General features: G+C 43.2%; 1 protein-coding gene across 1 annotated transcript in view; it reads right to left on the bottom strand.

Moving 5' to 3' along the window:
- The window catches only part of FAM135B (family with sequence similarity 135 member B), a 392,360-nt gene extending 382,792 nt beyond the window's left edge, over positions 1–9,568 (bottom strand). The window contains exon 1 of the mRNA XM_025214643.1: positions 9,387–9,568. The gene's annotated coding sequence lies outside the window, so the exon portion shown is untranslated. The remainder of the gene's footprint in view (positions 1–9,386) is intronic.
- Positions 9,569–10,093: the final 525 nt, after the last annotated feature.

Below are 10,093 nucleotides of genomic sequence, written 5' to 3'. Positions count from 1 at the left end.
CACTTTCACCCTACTAGTTACCTTAGCCACTCGACGTCTTATGGTGAATTCTATTATTAGGTGATCACTGTCCCCCAGATGGCTACCGATCTGTAGGTCCCCTACCATGTCATCCCCCGTTGCCAATACCAGATCCAGTATGGCATTCCCCCTAGTGGGACCGTGTACCTCCTGTGTCAGGTGGAGGTCCTGTACACAGGTTAGAAACCTGCGTGAGTGGTGGGACTTTGCCGTCTGTGTCTCCCAGCAGATGTCTGGGTAGTTTAGGTCCCCCATGACTACCGCCTCTTTAGCTTTTGTGGTCTCCGTGAGCTGCCTCAGGAGCCCCGCATCTATTTCTTCCCCTTGATATGGGGGTCTGTAGCAGAATTAGCAAACAAGGATGTTTGATAATTCATGGGCTCCTGGAAGTAAAAGAGCTTTCCAACCTCACAGCCCTTACCAGGTCAGTCATATATGTTTTGAAACATTTTTGGGTCACATGATGGTTGGGCTTGTTTGTTTTTACAGCCTTGCTTGCCATATTTTATTAGTCTGAGCCTGAGACTTGTAACAAAGGAGCCACAACATTTTGGACTCTGCAGGAAGGAGGGGCAGAAGGATGGGGCACTAGGACTCCAAAGACTTTGTTCAATCCACAGCTTGAGCCATGGACTTCCTCCATGACCTTGGCCTGGCCTCTTCATTTAACCTGTCCCTCGCTTCCCCTATTTCAGGAAAAAAGAAGGCATTGTGAGGATGGATGTATTAAAGATCTACACAGTCAAGTGTTGTAGGCGAGGTTCATATACTACCCAAGAGACCTTTGGCTCATTTGCAGTGTACCTCTTGGTTTCCTCAGTCAAAAAGGAAATTATTTACACAACAGAAAGTCTAATCTCTCAATGAATATTTTTTCTGTATTTTTCCCTTTTCTTCTTCTCCCCCCTCCCCCGCCCAGCCCCAGATGCTGCATTTGAACCACATCAGATCCAATGACTACCCTGACTACAGGAGCAAGAAAGAAGAGCTACCAAATAAACTGAATTAATATAAACATAACTCTCAAATAGCACAAGTCAGGAAACAATAGCTAATTAGTCAAGTCAACCTCTTTCAGTTTCTGTATATGGGATATGAGGGTGGATGTTTAATCAAATCATTGCTTATAAAGCATTTGGAGATCCCTTGGTGATATGTATTATCACCAGTTTTTCTCTGTGCTATTTGTAGCCATCATTTATGGCTAGAGATAGAAGCCATAAGAGTTAGAATAGATAACAGAATCCCAGAGCATCTCCAAGCAGTAGAGAGCTATAGGCCAAAATACATGCGCTTTAGGGCCATGGAATACATTCATAGACATTAGGGCTGGAAGGGACCTTGAAGATCAGAGTCCAGCCCCCTGCCCCAGGGCCAGGAAGTCAGCTAGGGTCAAAGGACGCCAGCAAGACAAGCATCCAAGCGGTTCTTGAATAAGTCCAGAGTAGGTGTCTGCACCACCTCTGGAGAGAGTCTATTCCAGGTCTTGGGGGCTCAGACAGTAAAGAAATTTTTTCTTATGTCCAGCCTAAAATGGTCTTGTAGGAGTTTATGACCATTTGTCCTTGTTTTTCCTTGGGACGCTCTGGTGAACAGATGTTTTCCCAGATCCTGATGAACACCTATTGTGTACTTATAGGTAGCCACGAGGTCCCCCCTGGACCTGCACTTTTCCAGGCTGAAGAGGCCCATGGCTCACAGCCTCTCTTCATAAGACCTGTTCTCTTGCCCTGTGACCATGTGTGGGGCTCTCCTCTGGACTCTCTCAAGCTTCTCAACATCCTTCTTGAATTGAAGAGCCCAGAACTGGATGCAGTTCCAAGGCTGAGTACAGGAGGAGAATGACATCCTGAGATTTACTTAAGAAGCATCTGTAGATGCAAGCCAGGGTTTTGTTTGCTTTACCAGTTGCAATATCGCATTGGTGTCTCATGTTCATCTTGTGGTCAATCACGACCCCCAAGTCTCTTTCAGCAGTGGTGCTAGCAAGCGTAGCACTGCCGAGCCTATAAGTATGCTGCAGGTCCCCCCCGCCACCGAGGTGGAGTACCTTGCATTTACTAGTATTGAATTTCATCAGGTGTGTGTCTACCCACTAACTAAGCTTATCAAAGTCAGCCTGGATCACTAGCCTCAGGTGTGGATGCTTTGCCCCAAAGTTAAGTGTCATCAGTGAACTTAGCCAGTGCGCTTCTGACACCAGTGTCCACATCATTGATAAAGATGTTAAAGAGAACCGGTCCCAGGACAGAGCCTTGGGGGATGCCACCAGTTACACACTGCCATAATGACTTGCTGCCATCAACCACTACTCTCTGAGTCCGACCTCGGAGTCAATTTCCCAGTCATCGGACTGTGGTGTAGCCAAGGCCACATTTGGCCAATTTTTTCCATGAGGTGGCCATGGGACACCAGATCGAAGGCTTTTTTAAAGTCCAGGTATATGACATCAATCTCTTCTCCCTTGTCCAGGTGATGTGTCACCTGGTCATAGAAGGAGATGAGATTGGTCAAGCAAGACCTACCTGCGGCAAACCTGTGCTGGCTATCCCTCAGGATGTTGCCCTAGGCCAGCTTGTTCAGAAGCGTCTCCTTGATAATTTTCCTTGAGAATTATAACAGGGATTGAGGTCAAGCAGATTGGCCTGTAATTCCCAGGATCTACTTTCTGCCCTTTCTTGAAGATGGGTACCACATTGGCCTTCTTTCAGTCTTCAGGTACTTCACCCAAGCACCATGAATTTTCAAATATTTTTGCCAATGGTTGAGCTATGACACCTGCCAGCTCTTTGAGTACCCTAGGGTGTAGTCTGCCAGGACCAACTGACTTGAAGGTGCCCAGGCTCTCAAGATGATCCCCTTTACTAGATCAACACCAATGCTGGGTGTAAATACGCCCTCACCCTGGCTGTCCCACGTCTTGCTAGGCAGAGCGGTCCCATTGGACTGATAAAAGACTGACGCGAAATACCTGTTAAGCAAGTTGGCCTTTTCCTGCGTGTCTGTTATCAACTGCCCCATTTGGTTCAGTATGGGTCCAATGTTACCCTCGATTCTTTTCTGACTACCTACATATCTGAAAAAGGACTTTGTTATCCTTGATATGTGAAGCCAGATGGAGCTCAGTTGCAGCCTTGGCTTTCCTGATCTGCTCCCTGCAGGTACGGACCAGTGCGGTGTATACTCCTTGGAGGCAATTCCAACTTTCCATCCTTTATAAGTCTCTCTTTTGAGGTATAGGAGGTCCTCAAGTTCCCTGCTGAGCCAAGGGGGTTGCTGCACCCATTTGCTACCCTTCCTCAGAGATGGGATGGCCATCCCTTGTGCTGTCAGGATTTCTCCCTTGAGGAGCAGCCACACCTCTTGGATTCCTCTGCCTGTCGAGTTATGGTCCCTTAGGGCATCGACAATGAGCCTCCTGAGCTTGTTAAAGTCAGCTTTCCTGAAGTCGAGGACTTCTGCTTTGCTGACTGACTTGCCAGCTTTGCAGTGAATAGTAAAGGTGATCAACTCGTGGTCAAATTAAAGCTGGCTTGAAACCAGCTATAGAGTCGATACACATTTTCAAGCACAAATTTTAAAGCTGGATAGTCATTTCTATTGTGTGGTAATTCCTTTGCACATGTGGCTGGTCTGAATATATTGTGCAATTAACCAGTTAATTGCATAATATACGTAACGTATAGCATGGGGCCTTAGCTTCTTCTTGCTGCATGTGGATTTCAGGAGGGTGCACTCTCTGGACTCCTTGGCCATTTATAGAAGTTATGTTTTTCTAGATTTAATCCAGACAAAAGCCTTCATTATATACACATGTGGACTTCTGTAGCCTGAATTAAAATGGGCTCCAGTTTGAATGAACTAATCCTCATTGAATGAGGATTAAAGTTAATGAAGACTAGGGCAGTCCGAATTAGGCAATTTGAACTGTATTAACCAACATGTACATACAGTGTTGTTTTTAGGAAAAAAAACAGTCCTTAGGGATTTATATACACAGATAAGCATTTCAAATATCAATCTCCACAAGGGAAACTCAGTCAGGTTTTTGCAACACAACAGAGGCTATCAGGCACAAAGCAACACTTTTACAAAGGCAAATGTGCCAACAGCACTATCAGGTCCATTACAGCTTCTGGAATAGCACTTTAGATAACTGTAACAATGTAGCAGTGCTTAAACAGGCTTATTATTACCTCCTAATTACATCCAACCTCTTTTAAGCAGTATCAAGTGTATAGACTGTGCATAGCCATTGCCTCCTGCTATAATGGTTAATGGATATCTATTAACCCTTAATCCAAACTGAAATTTGATTTGAACTTTGTGCTACAAATCAGTTAACATGGTTTAGAAAATGCTGAGCACATCTGCAAACAGCCCTTGATTGTAAATCTCAGTAGAAGCAGTACTGGGGAACCTATTGACCAAAATAAAAACTATAAGCTAAACACCCTAGAAGGCAGAATCCAAGCTGGAGTGTGAACAAGTGATCAGAGGTCTTTAAAGAAATCCTTAAACCTTTTCTTTTACCTGGCCTTGAGATAGTCTGTTCTGATAAGAAGAAGTGGGAGAAAGAGGAGAACTGCATGCAATTTAACTAACATGCCACATTTATAGAAGACCAGGATCATCCAAGTAAAAGAAAGCCACAGCAAGTCGTTTCACAGTCATTTCTTAAAAGCCCAATATGCTTCATCATAATTATAAAAGCATGCCTTATGGCAACTGAGCTAGCTGTGCTAGCTAGCTAGTTGGCATACAGCGTGGATTCTTCCCAGAGCCAAGAAGTTTTTAGAAGTACCAGAAACTTGTGTTTCCCATTGATGGCTGCTCAGTCCTCTTTGAAATCCAAATAATTGGCTTCTTCCCTAAAAACTGGATCCAATTCTAACTGTCCTATGCCAGTCTGAAAAGGTTAGATGACAAGGAGCTTCCTACCCCAGCTGTCCAGTCCAGGGTCGAACCCAAGCCTGTTTCTCTATTACTGACTGCATGGGCATTAATTAATTGAAAGAGGTGAGAACACCTTTCTTTGCACCCCTCTGCACTTAGGAGTGGAGCTGTAATTGAGGCTAGCAAAACCCAGTAAGGGTGCCCATCATCCATGAAATTCAAATAGAAGATATTGCATCTCCCAAAACGAAGGCCTGCCTGGCACTGCTTATGACCCAACTGCTGCCAGCGTAAGAAAAAAGAGTTTTGATTTCTTAAGAAAAAAAACAAGGGTCTAGATTTGACAAAACTGAATGGCCAAGGTTATGGTCGAGCCACCAATAAGTGTAACCACAAAAATGGTGTAGAGGTTCATGCAAAATCTGATTTCCCAGAAGCTGGGTAGTCACAGTCTCTCTCATATTTTAAAATCTCACCATATCAAAGTCTTGTACAATACTGTGCAATAGAAAATCCCTTAGGCACTCTAAATTAAGCCATCAATTGTATTCAGGAATCAGTCAAGCAAGTGAAATACCTGAGCGACACTACCAATTTCCTGGGTCCAGAGGGTAGACACAAAAGCTTGCACACTGTATGTGCCACTTTGTGGATGGAGCAATATGAAAGTATCATGACATACCCCGACCTTCGTGATGCTATTATTGCAGGACTGGAAGCAATGCTAGCCGACCAGACAAAAGCTATAGAGATAACACAAATCTGTGCTATAAAGACAAACAAACAAAAAACAACAACAACACACACAAAACAAAACCAAAACCAAAAAACCCCCAACAAATACAATTTTGAATTTATCATCAACTTCATGATTGCTGAAACACTTTTAGGACTTAATCTTCCACCTTCCAAGGAACTTCAGAAGGTGCATGCTCACATTGTACAATGTTATAAGGGAGTAAAAGTAGCATTTGGGGTATATGAAGATAAAAGGTCTAACTCCAAGGATGAATTCATTCAAATATTTAATTATGCTCAGTTGCAACCGAACATGATATTGAGGTAAAATTACCTCAACGTTCAGCCCAGCAACAGCACAGATGCAATGTTCCATGCGGCAGTGTTGAGGACTACTTTTGAATTACCACCTACCTAGATCCCATTTGGGGATTTCACAGTCGGAGAACTGACAGATTTACATCACATGGCAAGGCTGTAACAGATCTAGGCACTCTAATACCTCATTTTTCAAGCCAGTATCTATCTGAAAAACTTAACTGTGTCTTACAGAGGTATGAAAAAGACTTGTCAGGTACCCGGCGTGTACTTTTGACAGGACTTCAAATATGGAAGAAGAAGTGGGAGGGCATGGAAAAGAAAGAGAGAAGTGCCAAGTACAGCTATTGATAGTCTGGCAGACTGTGACAAGAAATGGCATCCAAACGTTCCTATTTCACTCAGGATTCGGTGCACAGTTCCTGCATTGACAGCGATGGTGGTAAGAAGTTTTTCTACTCTCCAGAGAATTAAAACTTGGCTTTGCTCAACAAGGGCCAATAACCTCTCAATGGACTCGCCGTGTTAAAAAAAATATAATTCAGGTGTAGTCATTGTCAGTGAAGTATGGTATGCACAAGCTCGAAAAGGCTAGATTTTGTCTTACGAATCTGAATACGAGAAATGCATTTAATTCTAATGACTACGGGACTAATGAAACAACACAGTTTGATTATTTTCCCCATCTGTTACAAGTTTTATCTACTTAATATCTTGTGATGTGCATGAATCTGCTATGCAATAAAGTTATAATGCTTTTGTTTCTATTTTAAAGCAAGTGATATAGCCCTAGGTCCCAAGCATATTAGTAAAGCTTCTAGGTTATTTTTAACTGGAGAAAAATGTGCTTTGTTGTATGAGATGATGCTCCACACTGTTGGCACCCTCCGTTTCAAAACCCTAGATCTGCTCACGAGGGCAGCTGAACATTTTTGCTGCCCACAGGTCTGGCTGTAATACTCCATAGAGCACAGTATGGCAAAAGAATGGCACATCTCTATCAGATGAGCCCTTGGGGAAGCCCCGAAAGTTTGCCTTCCCTTAACGCTACAGAAAGGGACAGTGATGAAACTGCCTTGTGTTGCTCTGATCCAACTGCATGTTTTGCAGAGGTGGAAAGGGAAAACAGGTTTTCCTAGTCGTCTATTATACTGTGAGAACCAAGGGCATTGAGCAAGTCCCTATTTCCTTATGCTTTGCGGGGTCATTAACACATGACAGGAAGAATGCCCGGGGGTGTCATACATGTTAGCTGGGTCTACATTGACATGAAAGCCTTGTTACACCACTCTGGCTATACAAAGGGGTCAGAATGAGTTAAAATGCAACATGAAGCTGATTTTATGCCCCATTTTGGGAATACAGGAGAGCCAAAGTATACACAAGAATCAGATCCCAGACTGGTCACTGGCCATCTGAGTTCTGCAATCACACCCTGCAACTAAATGATACACTGTATATAGGAGCGATTCTGTACAAGAATATTTGGGCTGGTCAAGTAGAAGACGACAAATCTCCAGACAAAGCACTGGCTTTATTTTCAGAAGTACCTGCATAATAAAAATGATCAAATCCTGGGGCACTTTGTGAAAGATGTCCAAAAGACGAACTGGGGTTTTACATTTCTCTTTAGAGGGAAAAAAACAAAAAACAAAACATATTTCCTAAAAAATAAATATACACTTTGCTGAGATTTGACATTTTAATAGAAGTGTAGTTAAAATTAAAGAGCAACTGCTTCCCACATGACTGGCACTCTCTTCCCCAGCTCCCCTTTTACAGCTAATTAAAGGGAAAACATTTTCCTCGTTGATAAAAGAACATTTCAACCAAACTTAACATTTTACGAAGGCTTTTTACTCTCTCTTTTTTTTTTTTTTAAATAACTTTTGATCAAAACTTCTGGCCAGTGCTATTGTGTAGAACTGCAGGCAATACTAATAAGGTCTTGGATCATTCCCCTCTGCAGACAGCAGTTTGGCAACTATCAAAAGGGCGAGCAGATAAAAATTGCAAACCATGAATAACATTTTGCATCATTTGTGTGTTTAATTCAAAACAAGTTTCTCCCATGCCAAAGGAGTACAAAGCATGAGCCTAGGTGACAATCTGATACCCAGCTCGGGGGATCTCTCTCAAGTGACAGCGGTGATGCAGTTGGATTCAATGGGAACGCTGGCATTGCCTTCCGCGAGTTTGGGATTTCCCTCAATGGATTTATACGGATGTAAAAGCAGCATATGAACATGTACAATCAAGCCCTTTAATTGCATTCCCTCTTTGAGGAGAGGCACCTCTCCCAAAATTAATTCAGCGGTGTTATTCCCAAATTACATTGGCTTTTTCAGGATCAGAATCACAACTTGGGAGTTGTTTCAAAAGAGCAATACAAGCAAGGGTAAAAGAGCCATCTCTTGTCACTATTGACTAGTTTTCCAGTAGATCTTCAGCTCCAGCTCAAAACAGAAAGAACAAAGGTGGATAAAATATTTAAAAGATTCCTCATTAAGTGAATATGCCAGGGAGAACTAACCTCCCAAACAACTAAACCAGGTAGGGATTAAACAAGCTTTAATATGATCTCTTATCAGAGCTCAGGCATCCCTAATTAAATAAACTATAGAGAGCAGCACTAAATGAATCTGCAAATAAATATTAGCAGGAGAAGGAAAGAAAGCCTGGGAGAGTCTGATCTTGCAAAGGAGGTTCCAAGAAGAGCAATGCAAGATCAAACCTGCAAAAATACCATCTGACCTCCTCAATCTCAGTAACAGAGGTCCTAGCCAAGGGCCCATACATACAAACCCTTGATGCCCCTCAGAAAACATTCACTTCCGTAACCTGTCCACTCTTAGCCCCCCACCCCCAATGCTCTCATGTGCTTTAAAAAAAAAAAACAACAAGAAAAAAATATATCACTGCAACAAGCCCTTGCATGCACACCACTAAAATAAAGGAAATCTGGAAGAGAATTTGTTGTACTACTAATTGCTGGGAGATGGGATGATATGCACTGTGCTACCTGCTTCCTTAGGACCAGCTGATCTAACAAACACAAGCAACACTGAAGCTTTGAGCAGGGCTCACTATTTATATAGCTAGCATGAACACAGAGGCACGGGGAAGATTAACAATATAATACTAATAATACAAGCCCCTGATTCTGCAGATGACATTGCCCTGCAGCCACGGCACACAGCGATTCTAAATAATCCAAGGTAACCCTCCCCAGACAATGAACGGCCAGCAATACAATAATCCACAGCATCTTCTGCCTCTCCCCGGCCTTTCCTTACTCCCACTTTATGTCCAGGATAACAAGTTCCATGACTCCCTCCCCCAGCGTCCATCACTGACATTCGAACAGTCCCAATGAAAGTCTAAGCAGAGAAAACCCACTCTCCCCTTCCTACCCAGCCCAGGCTTGAGCGTCCAATGTCCCATAAGTCCCCTTCAGTTCCTCTTCCTTCTCTTCTGGTTTCTTTCCTTCTTTCTGCTGCTTTTGCTCCCATGCCCTTTCAGAGGTGCTCACCCACAGGCAAGGAGCCTGCTAAATTAAACATGTTTTTTTTCACAAGCACCTTTGAAAAAGTGTAACTCCTCACTCAATCCAGAGCCTTTCTTGAAACTCTCTTTATACATAGCTTCTACCCAGCCCTTCCCATATAGCAGAAAATCCAACACACCTGGCTCATCTCCTCTCCACTGAGCTCTCCCTAGCTTTTAGAAAAAGCTCCTCCACATTCACAGCTGAAGCTGCTAATTAATCACAGCCAGCCAGGGAAGTGTAGGCCGCATCCTGAGGACAACTCCTCCTGAGGGACTGGCCAGCTTGTGCTAGCTGGTAATTCCAACACTGCCTTGCTTTCTTCCCCTTTCATCTATTGCATCTGGTCCTGATATGCACGGTTAAAGATTGGATGATGAATTATCACCCGTCTTACCTACCATGGTATTTCTACTGTTCTTAGCGACCCCCAGAGCATCCACAGGAGGACAGGAAAGGCAAACAGGTTATAAGTAGGGGTAATAAAAAGTATCTGAGGAAAGGAACAAATTGGGTTGAATACCAGGAAGGAGCTCCTCACTATAAATGCCTTAAATGGTATATTATCTGCCT

Source organism: Alligator sinensis, unplaced genomic scaffold, assembly GCF_000455745.1.
Source record: "Alligator sinensis unplaced genomic scaffold, ASM45574v1 scaffold721_1, whole genome shotgun sequence".
Taxonomy (NCBI): Eukaryota; Metazoa; Chordata; order Crocodylia; family Alligatoridae; genus Alligator; species Alligator sinensis.
The sequence above is the reverse complement of the archived record's forward strand: the minus strand, read 5'-3'. Positions and strand labels throughout refer to the sequence as shown.